Source organism: Apodemus sylvaticus, chromosome 3 (genome assembly GCF_947179515.1).
Source record: "Apodemus sylvaticus chromosome 3, mApoSyl1.1, whole genome shotgun sequence".
Lineage (NCBI taxonomy): Eukaryota > Metazoa > Chordata > Mammalia > Rodentia > Muridae > Apodemus > Apodemus sylvaticus.
The window spans coordinates 81,666,236-81,675,703 of NC_067474.1; the positions used below are offsets into that span (position 1 = coordinate 81,666,236).

Sequence of the window (9,468 nt, forward strand, 5' to 3'; positions counted from 1 at the left end):
GCTTGTATACTAGATCTTAGCCAAATGAGAGGCAGCACAGGGCTCAAAAGATAGAGCAGAGGGGAAATGGTTTACAAAGTATTGAAAGGGAGAGAGAGGAGGGTACAGAGATGATAATTACCTTGCATCCATCCTATGAAGGATCAGGACACCAAGGGACATATAAAGTCATTAGCTCTAGCAAAGAATACAAAACTGAAGGAGGAAACAGGGTACTTGGGTGCCTCTTCCACATTCCCCTGCCCTCCTCTCTGTGTCTCTCTCCTCTCTATATTTATCTCTTTGCCTCTCTGTTTCTATTGTCTCTGTGTCTTTCTGTGTCTTTCTGTGTGTCTTTATATCTTGTCTGTCTTTGTGTCTCTGTCTTTGTGCCTTTGTCTGTCTGTCTGTCTGTCTGTTTTCTGTCTCTCTCTGTCTCTGTCTCTCTGTCTCTCTCTGTCTCTCTGTCTCTCTCTGTCTCTGTCTCTGTCTCTGTCTCTGTCTCTCTCTCTCTCTCTCTCTCTCTCTCTCTCTCTTTCTGTGTGTGTGTGTGTGTGTGTGTGTGTGTGTGTGTGTTGCTAGGGATTGGGAACAGTACTCTACCAACAGACTACATCTCCATCCAATACAGACAATACAGGTCACTCTCATTTTTCAGATTTCTCTAATTGAAAAAGAAATAGGCAAATAACTGTTAACACTATGTTATATACTGAACCAGAATGTACAGTATGTACATGCATTTACTCTTCTTATACACTTTGTGGCCCTAATAAATAATTTAATCTCTCTGAGCCTCATTTTTCTCCCTATAGAGAGGCAGTGATGGTCATCTGTACATGTGTGGGCTGGGAAAGTATGGTGAAGATTAAATAAGCTTATTTTGAATGCACAAAACAGCATGTGGTACATGGACACAATTCAAAATATGCCTCTGTTATTACTAAATGGTCATAGTCATCTTGACATGATAGGGTAGGAGATGACCTAAAAAGATGGAGTTAGTACCTGAATCTTCAACACACTTATCTAATCTCTAAGCCTCAATTTCTTCATCTTCATCTACAAGATTATTAAATGAAGTATGTGCCTATAGAGTGCTTTGGGTGGGAGGAGCCAATACTGTTTGTCTCCTGTTATCAGTGAAAAATGTTAGGGTGCTTTTTAGAAACTATAAATGTTTCAATTATACAAAAAGAATGAGTTGTAATGATCTCTGGTACAAAAAAAAATCTCTGGTTAATAAAAAGCATGCTATGTACCTAAAATATTTAGAAGAATAGATTACATTTGATTTGTTCCTACCACAAACAAGAAAAACAAACAGGAGTATTAAACACAAAGAAACCTTGGGAGGCAGCAGATAAATCTATTCCTTGATTGCTGTGATGTGATTGTGGTTTATGGGCATGTGACACCTTTAAAGTCATCAAATTGTATGTGTTAAACATGCAGTTTTGTGCATTGATTGTTGTTCCATACAGCTGTTTTTAAAAGAAAGTTTTATTATACAAAGGCAATTCTACATTATGGATACTTGTTGTTCAGAAGGAAAATGGTAATTATACAAAAATATTGCCAAAAGTTCAATATCTTTTGAGTAAGCATGAATTGAATTTTGTTTGTCATTAGTTACTCCATTGCTAAGTTTCAATATATTAAATAAACAAAGTTCCTGTTTGTAGTGCAGATGTTCCTCCCTCCTATGCTCTAATATATTTCTCTACTTCTTAGATCTGTGTGGCTGTCCCAGGTGACAAGATACAGCTGGTGGTCAAGTGTCACCCCACCCTGTTCTGGGAGCAAAAAGATGGCATGCCTTCAGCTTAGAAGCTGTGAAACTGGAAAAAGAGCTATGTATGGAAGCTTCAGGGACAGTCACTAACAGGAAGACATCTGCCTTCCTTCTTCCATGGACAAGTATGTAAGAGCCTTGGCCCACAGAAAGATTGACCCATTCAAGACCATTATGGGCTTTATGATTTCAGAGCAATCAACCTGCCACCAAGCCTGCCTTCTGAGTGGAAGCATTTCATGACCTCATCTATCATGGCTTCCACTCATTCCAATCACTACCCAAGGAATGGGTGAACCTACACAATCAATAGGAATGAAGAGTCTTCACCTCAGATGTTCCCTGGGCAATCCTTGCCCTTCCTTCCTCTCTCTAGTGCTATGTGCTATGGCCAGAGTGTTGTGCTACCAAAATATCCACTTAAAGATCTAAGCCCCAAAGGTATACCAGGAAGTATGGGTTTGGGGAGGTAGGAAGGCTCATGAGGATGAAGGCTCATGAAAGAGATGAGTGAGACACGTATCCTTATAAAATATCCGAAGAATTTTCTTCCCTTCTTCGACCATTGGAGGACACAGCTCGAAAGAAACACCCATGAACCAGGAAGTGATTCTCACAAAACACTAAATCTGCAAGTATCTTGATGTTTCATTTCCCATCTTCTCGAAATATTTGAAATAAATTTCTATTGGATAAAAACCATCCAGATATTTGGTCTCCAGAAGTTTGTAAAGAATATGAAGACATTAGCTTTGGCTTCAATTTCATCTCTAATATCTGGACTATATAGTGATCTATGTCACTGTTTTCGGCCCCAAGGTAAGCAATGTAGGTGTCTGTTAAGCAGGTGCTTTGGAGACCACTAGCTGTGATACTACCCCTTGGTGTTATCTCTCTTGTGCCAACCCCTCTCTCTGGAGTAGGAGCGCCTCCTGGGACTAGCTTTAAAAAATGTGTCAATCACCAATTTGGGAAGGTAATTCAGGCTTAGCCTTGGTAGAAGCCTTTCTCATTTCTGCTTTTCATATTACAAATTGTCACACTGGAAAACCTAGACAGCAAGTTAAGAAGTGAGGACAGCATCCAGCCAACAGTCCACAAGCAAATGAGAGTTGAAAAAAAATAAGTTCTGCCCAAGCTAAGAAAACCCTCTGCCACCTAAAACAACCAAGCCAGTACTTTAGGGACAAAGGCAGACCAAGCCAGCACCCTGGTTCCAAGTGAAGGACCCAGCTACACCAAGCATGGACTCCCGGCTCATAATAACTGGAAAATAATGGAGCATATGGTTGCAAGGCACAAAGTTCGTTCTCTTGTTGTTACTCAGTGGTATATAGCTGATACAATAGAGCAAAGTGTGCACCCAACATCTCTGCAAAGCTCTGAATGAACAGTGAATAGACTACAACGAAACTTACAGTCGCCAAAACACAGTGGGAGACATCATTCACTTTCTACTTCTAAGTTAAGTTTCCCCTTACATGCCTCCTGCCACTCAGGTGACCCCTATTTTACACTATGCTGTATAGTGCCTACTCAACTCCAGCTACAATAGACTCAATACTCTCCACAAGAGACAGAAATGAATTATTTGAACTTTTTACCATAAACACACTAGTAAAGTAAAAAGACAAGGAAAATTAATTTTAACCAAGTTGGTTTTACTGCGCTGTAGGCATATAATTTCAACCTGTTAAATAAACTGTATTTCAAGGCCTCATCAGCTACATGTTGACTGGTCAGGATATGGAGAGGGCAGGGTTCATTGTATCTGTGCCCTAAAGGCAACTGGTCCATAGATCTGCTGTCAATCAAGGAATCAACCTTCTGATCCCACTTGACAAGGTGAGCTGAGCCACTCACATATTTTTTTCTCTAGGCAGTTTGAACTAAGCAATATAAAATATGTCAGTTGCTGTTAGGATACACAGCTGAGAGGTGAAGGTGGGGTCTTCAGAGGCTGTGAGGGCCAGAACAATTTCAGTATAAGCAAAAATACACCAGAAATTGTGGAAACTGAGAAAACTGAGCAGTAACCAAGGGTAGAGGATGGAACCTAACAAGAAGTTGTAGAAGACAGATTACAGGAGAAAAGAAATGGCCCTTCCTTCATTTGTTCAATAAACAGTAATGGACAGCCACTCACAGGCAGGCCATACACCAGGGACTGAGGGTGAAGGCTGTGCAAAGCAGATCACTTCTAGCCATCTTGTAATTAACAGACAACTGGGAAATGACAGATACTGAGCACAGATGTCATAGCTTCAAAGAGACAGCTTTTCGAGAACATTACAGGCTATCTAAGTGGAACTGAGAAGACAGAGAAAGCCTCTTGGATAAGATAGCAGTGAAGTCATGAGATCTTGAAACGGACAGTAATCAGAAGGAATGAATGTCTAAGGTAAAGGGCACATTCTAGAAATGCAGAGGAGGAAAAATCAGGGGAAATCAGGAGCTATGCAGGGGATATGGCCAGAAGCCTTGGTGAGGGCTAAGGGCCTGATTTTAGGGGCAGACAGCAAAAAGACAATGTAGTAGAGCAATTTATACCTGAATACCTGTAGACCCTCTAAAAGACTCTGTGCAGTCCATTTCACACTCCTATCAAAGATTCTTGGGGCCCTGACCCTATTCTTGAGTGATAGTTCTCGGATAGCACACACCCTGTTCCCCCATATTTAACTTTCTGCATGTTGTTAAAATACATTTATTTTCTTTAAAAAGTATTAGTGGGCTTCTTTATTTTGAACAGAAGTGTCCCTAGCTAAATGATACCACAGTTTGTATTCCCAGAGCATGCAGAAGTAGAGGGTTGATATGGCAGGCCCCTCCATAATCCCAGCCCCAAAAGGGGATGATAAGGTATCCCCTGAGTAACATGGCTAGCAAAACTGGTCCTATGGATGAACTGTGGATTTGATTGAGTAACCCTTCCTCAACGAATAGTAGAAGAATGACTAGAATTGACTCCAGGTATCAACCTCAGGCATCCATGCACATAAACATACACATATACATATGTACTCACACATATGTGTGCTCACACAAATGCAAAACATGTATACATACAGGACAACAAATTAATTATCAATTAAAATAGAAGTCCTGCCTGCTCCCAATACTTTCACTGTGATGCTTGGGACTGACTCCTGAGATGACAAGTATGTCTTTGTATATTCCTAAGTTCCATGAAGCATACTCCTGCAGAGTACATCCCACAAAGTTATACACCTTGTCATTCACTACTTGCTCTAGAAATCTATGTTGTTTAAATGAATGATATAATGGCTAAAGATAACAATCCCCAACTTTTCTTCTTCCGGTCTCAGTTCTCTGAGTCTTTGTTGATGTTACCTTTGACAAATGGCTCCCCTCTATATTAATCAATGCTAAACTCCAAAAAATTCAAAGCAAGTAGAAATTCTGGAAGGGAAAAACAGTCTAGAATCACAAGCAGAGGATCTGTGAAGACTTAGTGAGGAGATGGTGACAAGAAGTTAAAAGTCCCAAACAACCTCTGGCCACCTTGTGAGAGGCCCTCATGAGACAGAGACTTGATAAAAGCTTGATAAAACAAAGTTCTCCTTAAAGAAAGACAAATAAAAGTAAATGTGAATATACTGTTGCTGTCTTCAGGCACACCAGAAGAGGACATCAGATCCCATTACAGATGGTTGTGAGCCACCATGTGTTTGCTTGGATTTGAACTCAGGACCTCTGGAAGAGCAGTCAGTGCTCTTAACCACTAAGCCATCTCAACAACTCTGGAAATCAGTCTGGTGGTTCCTCAGAAAACTGGGCATGACAGTTCAGGAGGACTCCGCTCCTGGGCATATACCCAGAGGATTCCCTGGCATGCAGTAAGGACACATGCTCCACTATGTTCAAAGCAGCCTTATTCATAATAGCCAGAAGCTGGGAAGAACCCAGTTGTCCCTCAATGGAGGAATGGCTACAGAAAATGTGGTATATTTACACAATGGAATTCTACTTAGCAATTAAAAAACAATGAATTCATGAAATTCTTAGGCAATTGGATGGATCTGGAAAATATCATCCTAAGTGAGGTAACCCAATCACAAAAGAACACACATGGAATACAATCACTGATAAGTGGATATTAGCCCAGAAGCTCTGAATACCCAAGACACAATTCACATATCAAATCATTCTGAAGAAGAAGGAAGGAGAAGACCCTGGTCCTGGAAAGGCTTGATGCAGCATTGTAGGGGATTACCAGGACAGAGAAGTAGGAGGAAGTTGATTGGAGAATGGTTAGAAAGAAGAGGGCTTATGGGACTTATGGGGAGGGGGGAACTGGGAAAGGGAAAATCAATTGGAATGTAAACAAAGAATATAGAAAAAAAAAAAAAAAGCAACCAGGCAGTGGCGGTGCTCGCCTGTAATCCCAGCACTTGGGAGGCAGAGGCAGGCGGATTTCTGAGTTCGAGGCCAGCCTGGTCTACAGAGTGAGTTTCAGGACAGCCAGGGCTATACAGAGAAACCCTGTCTCGAAAAAACCAAAAATCCAAAAAAAAAAAAAAAAAAAAAAAAAGAAAGAAAGAAAGAAAGAAAGAAAGAACGAACGAACGAACGAACGAACGAACGAACGAACGAAAGAAAGAAAGAAAGAAAGAAAGAAAGAAAGAAAGAAAGAAAGAAAGAAAGAAAGAAAGGAAGGAAGGAAGGAAGGAAGAAAGCAAACGTGAAGAACTATCATTGTCCTTGTCCTAGGCCCTGTTTCCTGTACACTGAATGCCTGGTTCCCTGTGGAGGCGCATTAAGTGATTTGACTAAACTCGAAGTTGAATGGCGAGTAGCAATGCTGCTCTTCCTGCTATTGCTATCAGGGCCACAACCATGCACAGGACCCTGGCCTGAGGTGGTGGTGAGAAGCCCACCGCTGTTTGCCGTAACCTCATGGAGGGTAGCGGAGGAAATGGCAACAAATCCGCCAGCAGGTGAGCTGGCTTCCTCAAGGCTGGAGGAGCAGGTTACTCTTTTGGCTGCCATCCTGTTAACTGACATGAACCCCCCCCCCCCCGGTCTCCTTATTTAAATGTAGAGCCATACTATCTCATTCAGCATACTGATGAATTTATTCTGCTCACTGGAGCTAATAAAGCCGAGGCAGATTTGAACTAATTTTCTTTACCACTGGAGGATGTTGCATGATAGGCTGAATTTATATCCTGTCCTAAAGGACCTACTTATTGGGGGGTGGGGGGAACGAGGAGGAGAACCAAGCCTGAAAGAGAAACGGGCGAGAAAAGGGGAGCGAGATCAAGCAAAGGGTTGTCAAGGTCTGTTTAATGAAAGGCTGAAAGCCTGGTTATAAACACACAGTGAGGAAATAGGAAGGGGCTGAGGGGAATGCTAAAGGCACAGAAAGAGGGAAGGACATCTGGGGCAGATGCTGACTGCAGGCTTGAAACATCTAGCAGTTTTGCTGGAATGCTGCTTCTGCCTAGTCAACCCCAGGTGTTCAGCCAAGATAAGGACCAGTTGATTCTCATGATCAGCCTTGTGTGAAGGAGGGGGTGGTTCGGCTCCCAACAAAGGGTCAGTGGATTCTCAGGGTGGAAGTTGTTGAAAGTCTGGTTTCCCACAGTTTAGTCTCCCACAAATTCAGAGCAATGAACTGTCTTCGTTTAGGATTGAAGGAAACCCAGGGCATGGCATGGTCCAAACCAAGAAATGTACAGATCTTGAATATGCTGACCAGACAAGGGACATTTTGGGCTAATACTCTAGGTTCCCTGGCTTTGCTCTACAGTGCTTTTGGTATTGAGGACACACAGGGTGCAGAAGATGACCTCAAAACAGTAGCAGCTGGAACCAATGACGGGAATGTTGTATAAATGCACAGGTGCTCTTCAAGGGAAAGCATGCGGTGGCCTGGCAGGACTGACACTCACCAGTCTATGCATTGTATAACAACTGGGAGCACATGAAAGGTTCCCTGCTCCAACAGTCACTTTGAAGGTTTTTGCCACCTCAGGAATGGGGGATACCTTATAATCATCCAGATCAATTAATAAGCCAGTCTGGAGTTGCTTTCTCTCTTGTACCTACAATTGTTTTGAACAATTGGAGACTCTGATTTGCTATGACAAAGATCATGGATGGTTAGCCTGGACTGCACTGCTTGCCGGTAGTGAGTGGAAGAGAAACCCTTCGGTGGCTCTCTGTGTATGTATTCTCTTCCCCTTTGGAGATGATCTTGCACCTCCTACCTCCAAATGGCACTTACTCTCCAAATTCAGACCTTACTTTTATTACCATGTTCATTGGTTTATAAATCTAAAACTTAATGTTGCCCTGTTTTCCAAATAAAGGGTAAAAATAGAAAAAAATGGCTAGAAGAACAAATGGATTATTGAGAGGGACACTAAATGTGATATCAGGAAACTTGGGATCTACTAGCACCACTTATAACTATCCTGGAAAGGGTAAAGATATTTTAAAGAGATACTTATGCCCCTCCCTTTGTTTATCAGACTACCAAGGAAGTAGATTATGAATTGTTTTTGTTTTTGAATTTCCCCAGGAATCTCATATTGGGAAAGGTTGAAGCTTGGTGTCAGCTATAGGAGAAACTTGTCTCCTAGGAGACTTTATACATATCTGACAAAGTGTCAGACTACCTGGCAGGCAAGACGAGTCTGAATAACAATGGAGCAATGACTTTCAGAGCCATACCTTAACTGGGTATGCACACTTCTTATCTTCCATTTAAAGCTAGATTTCAGATCCCCAAAATATTGTCTTGAATGGATCCCTGACTTCCCTGTTCCTCTTTGCAAGTAGACACATTTAATTTATTTTTTTCTCTCTCTCTTTTCACTTTTAATATTTTTTTTAATTTGTCTGTTGGGAAGAAGTGGCTGATTGTAGCTTGTTAGGGCTTCTGAAGGCTCTGATCCAGAAAATTCAGGGACAACCTTCTGAGCGCTGTATAACCTGGACTATGCCACCTGCCAGAGAGCCCATTAAAGGACTCACCCCCCCCCCCCCCCCCCGGCTGCAGTGTTGTGCAAAGTTGGGGAAGCTTATGAACCCCAGGGCTCTTCTCTTTTAAACTCACACTTTTCTTCATTTACAAGATGCAAGCTCCTTTTCTAATTTAATCTGTCAATTTTCCTATGTCTTTATCACACTTTATCAAAGCATATATCAGTTTGAGAAAGGGAATGTCTGTCTACCACTCCTCGCTTTCGGCAATGGCAAAATCCTGCGAAGGCAGTAACACATTTTATATTTTAATTATTTTTGCATCTTCTTCTGCTGGGCTATGTTTCTTGATGACTCTTTTCACTGTCTTCTAGAAGCAGGCCCTCCTCCCTCTCCATATGGAAAATATGCTTGTATCCAGTGATATAGAAAATGTTTCATATACATCAAGATGTTGGTTGGAGAAATAGTGCGGGAAATATCTGTTCCATCTGAAGTTCTGGAAGAAAGAAGCTTCAGCACCAAACAAACCTAGAAAAACTAGAATGTTCCAAATTTTGAAGCACAGTGAATTGAATGGTGAACTTGGACTCCAATTTTGATTATCAAGTTAACTAACCAATGACCTTGAGATTGCCTTGTTTACTCCTTGCTGGAGCCTGTTCTGAGTGCTTTAGAAGACTTGGCTCATTTAGTCCCTACAGCATCTCCATGAGCTGGAAGCTATTATTATCTGTATT

At 41.6% G+C, this 9,468-nt stretch overlaps 1 pseudogene; it reads left to right on the forward strand.

Annotated features, from left to right (window-relative positions):
- The first annotated feature begins 6,694 nt into the window (after positions 1–6,694).
- On the forward strand, positions 6,695–7,757 carry LOC127679940 (mitochondrial import inner membrane translocase subunit Tim23-like; annotated as a pseudogene).
- The last annotated feature ends 1,711 nt before the right edge of the window (positions 7,758–9,468 follow it).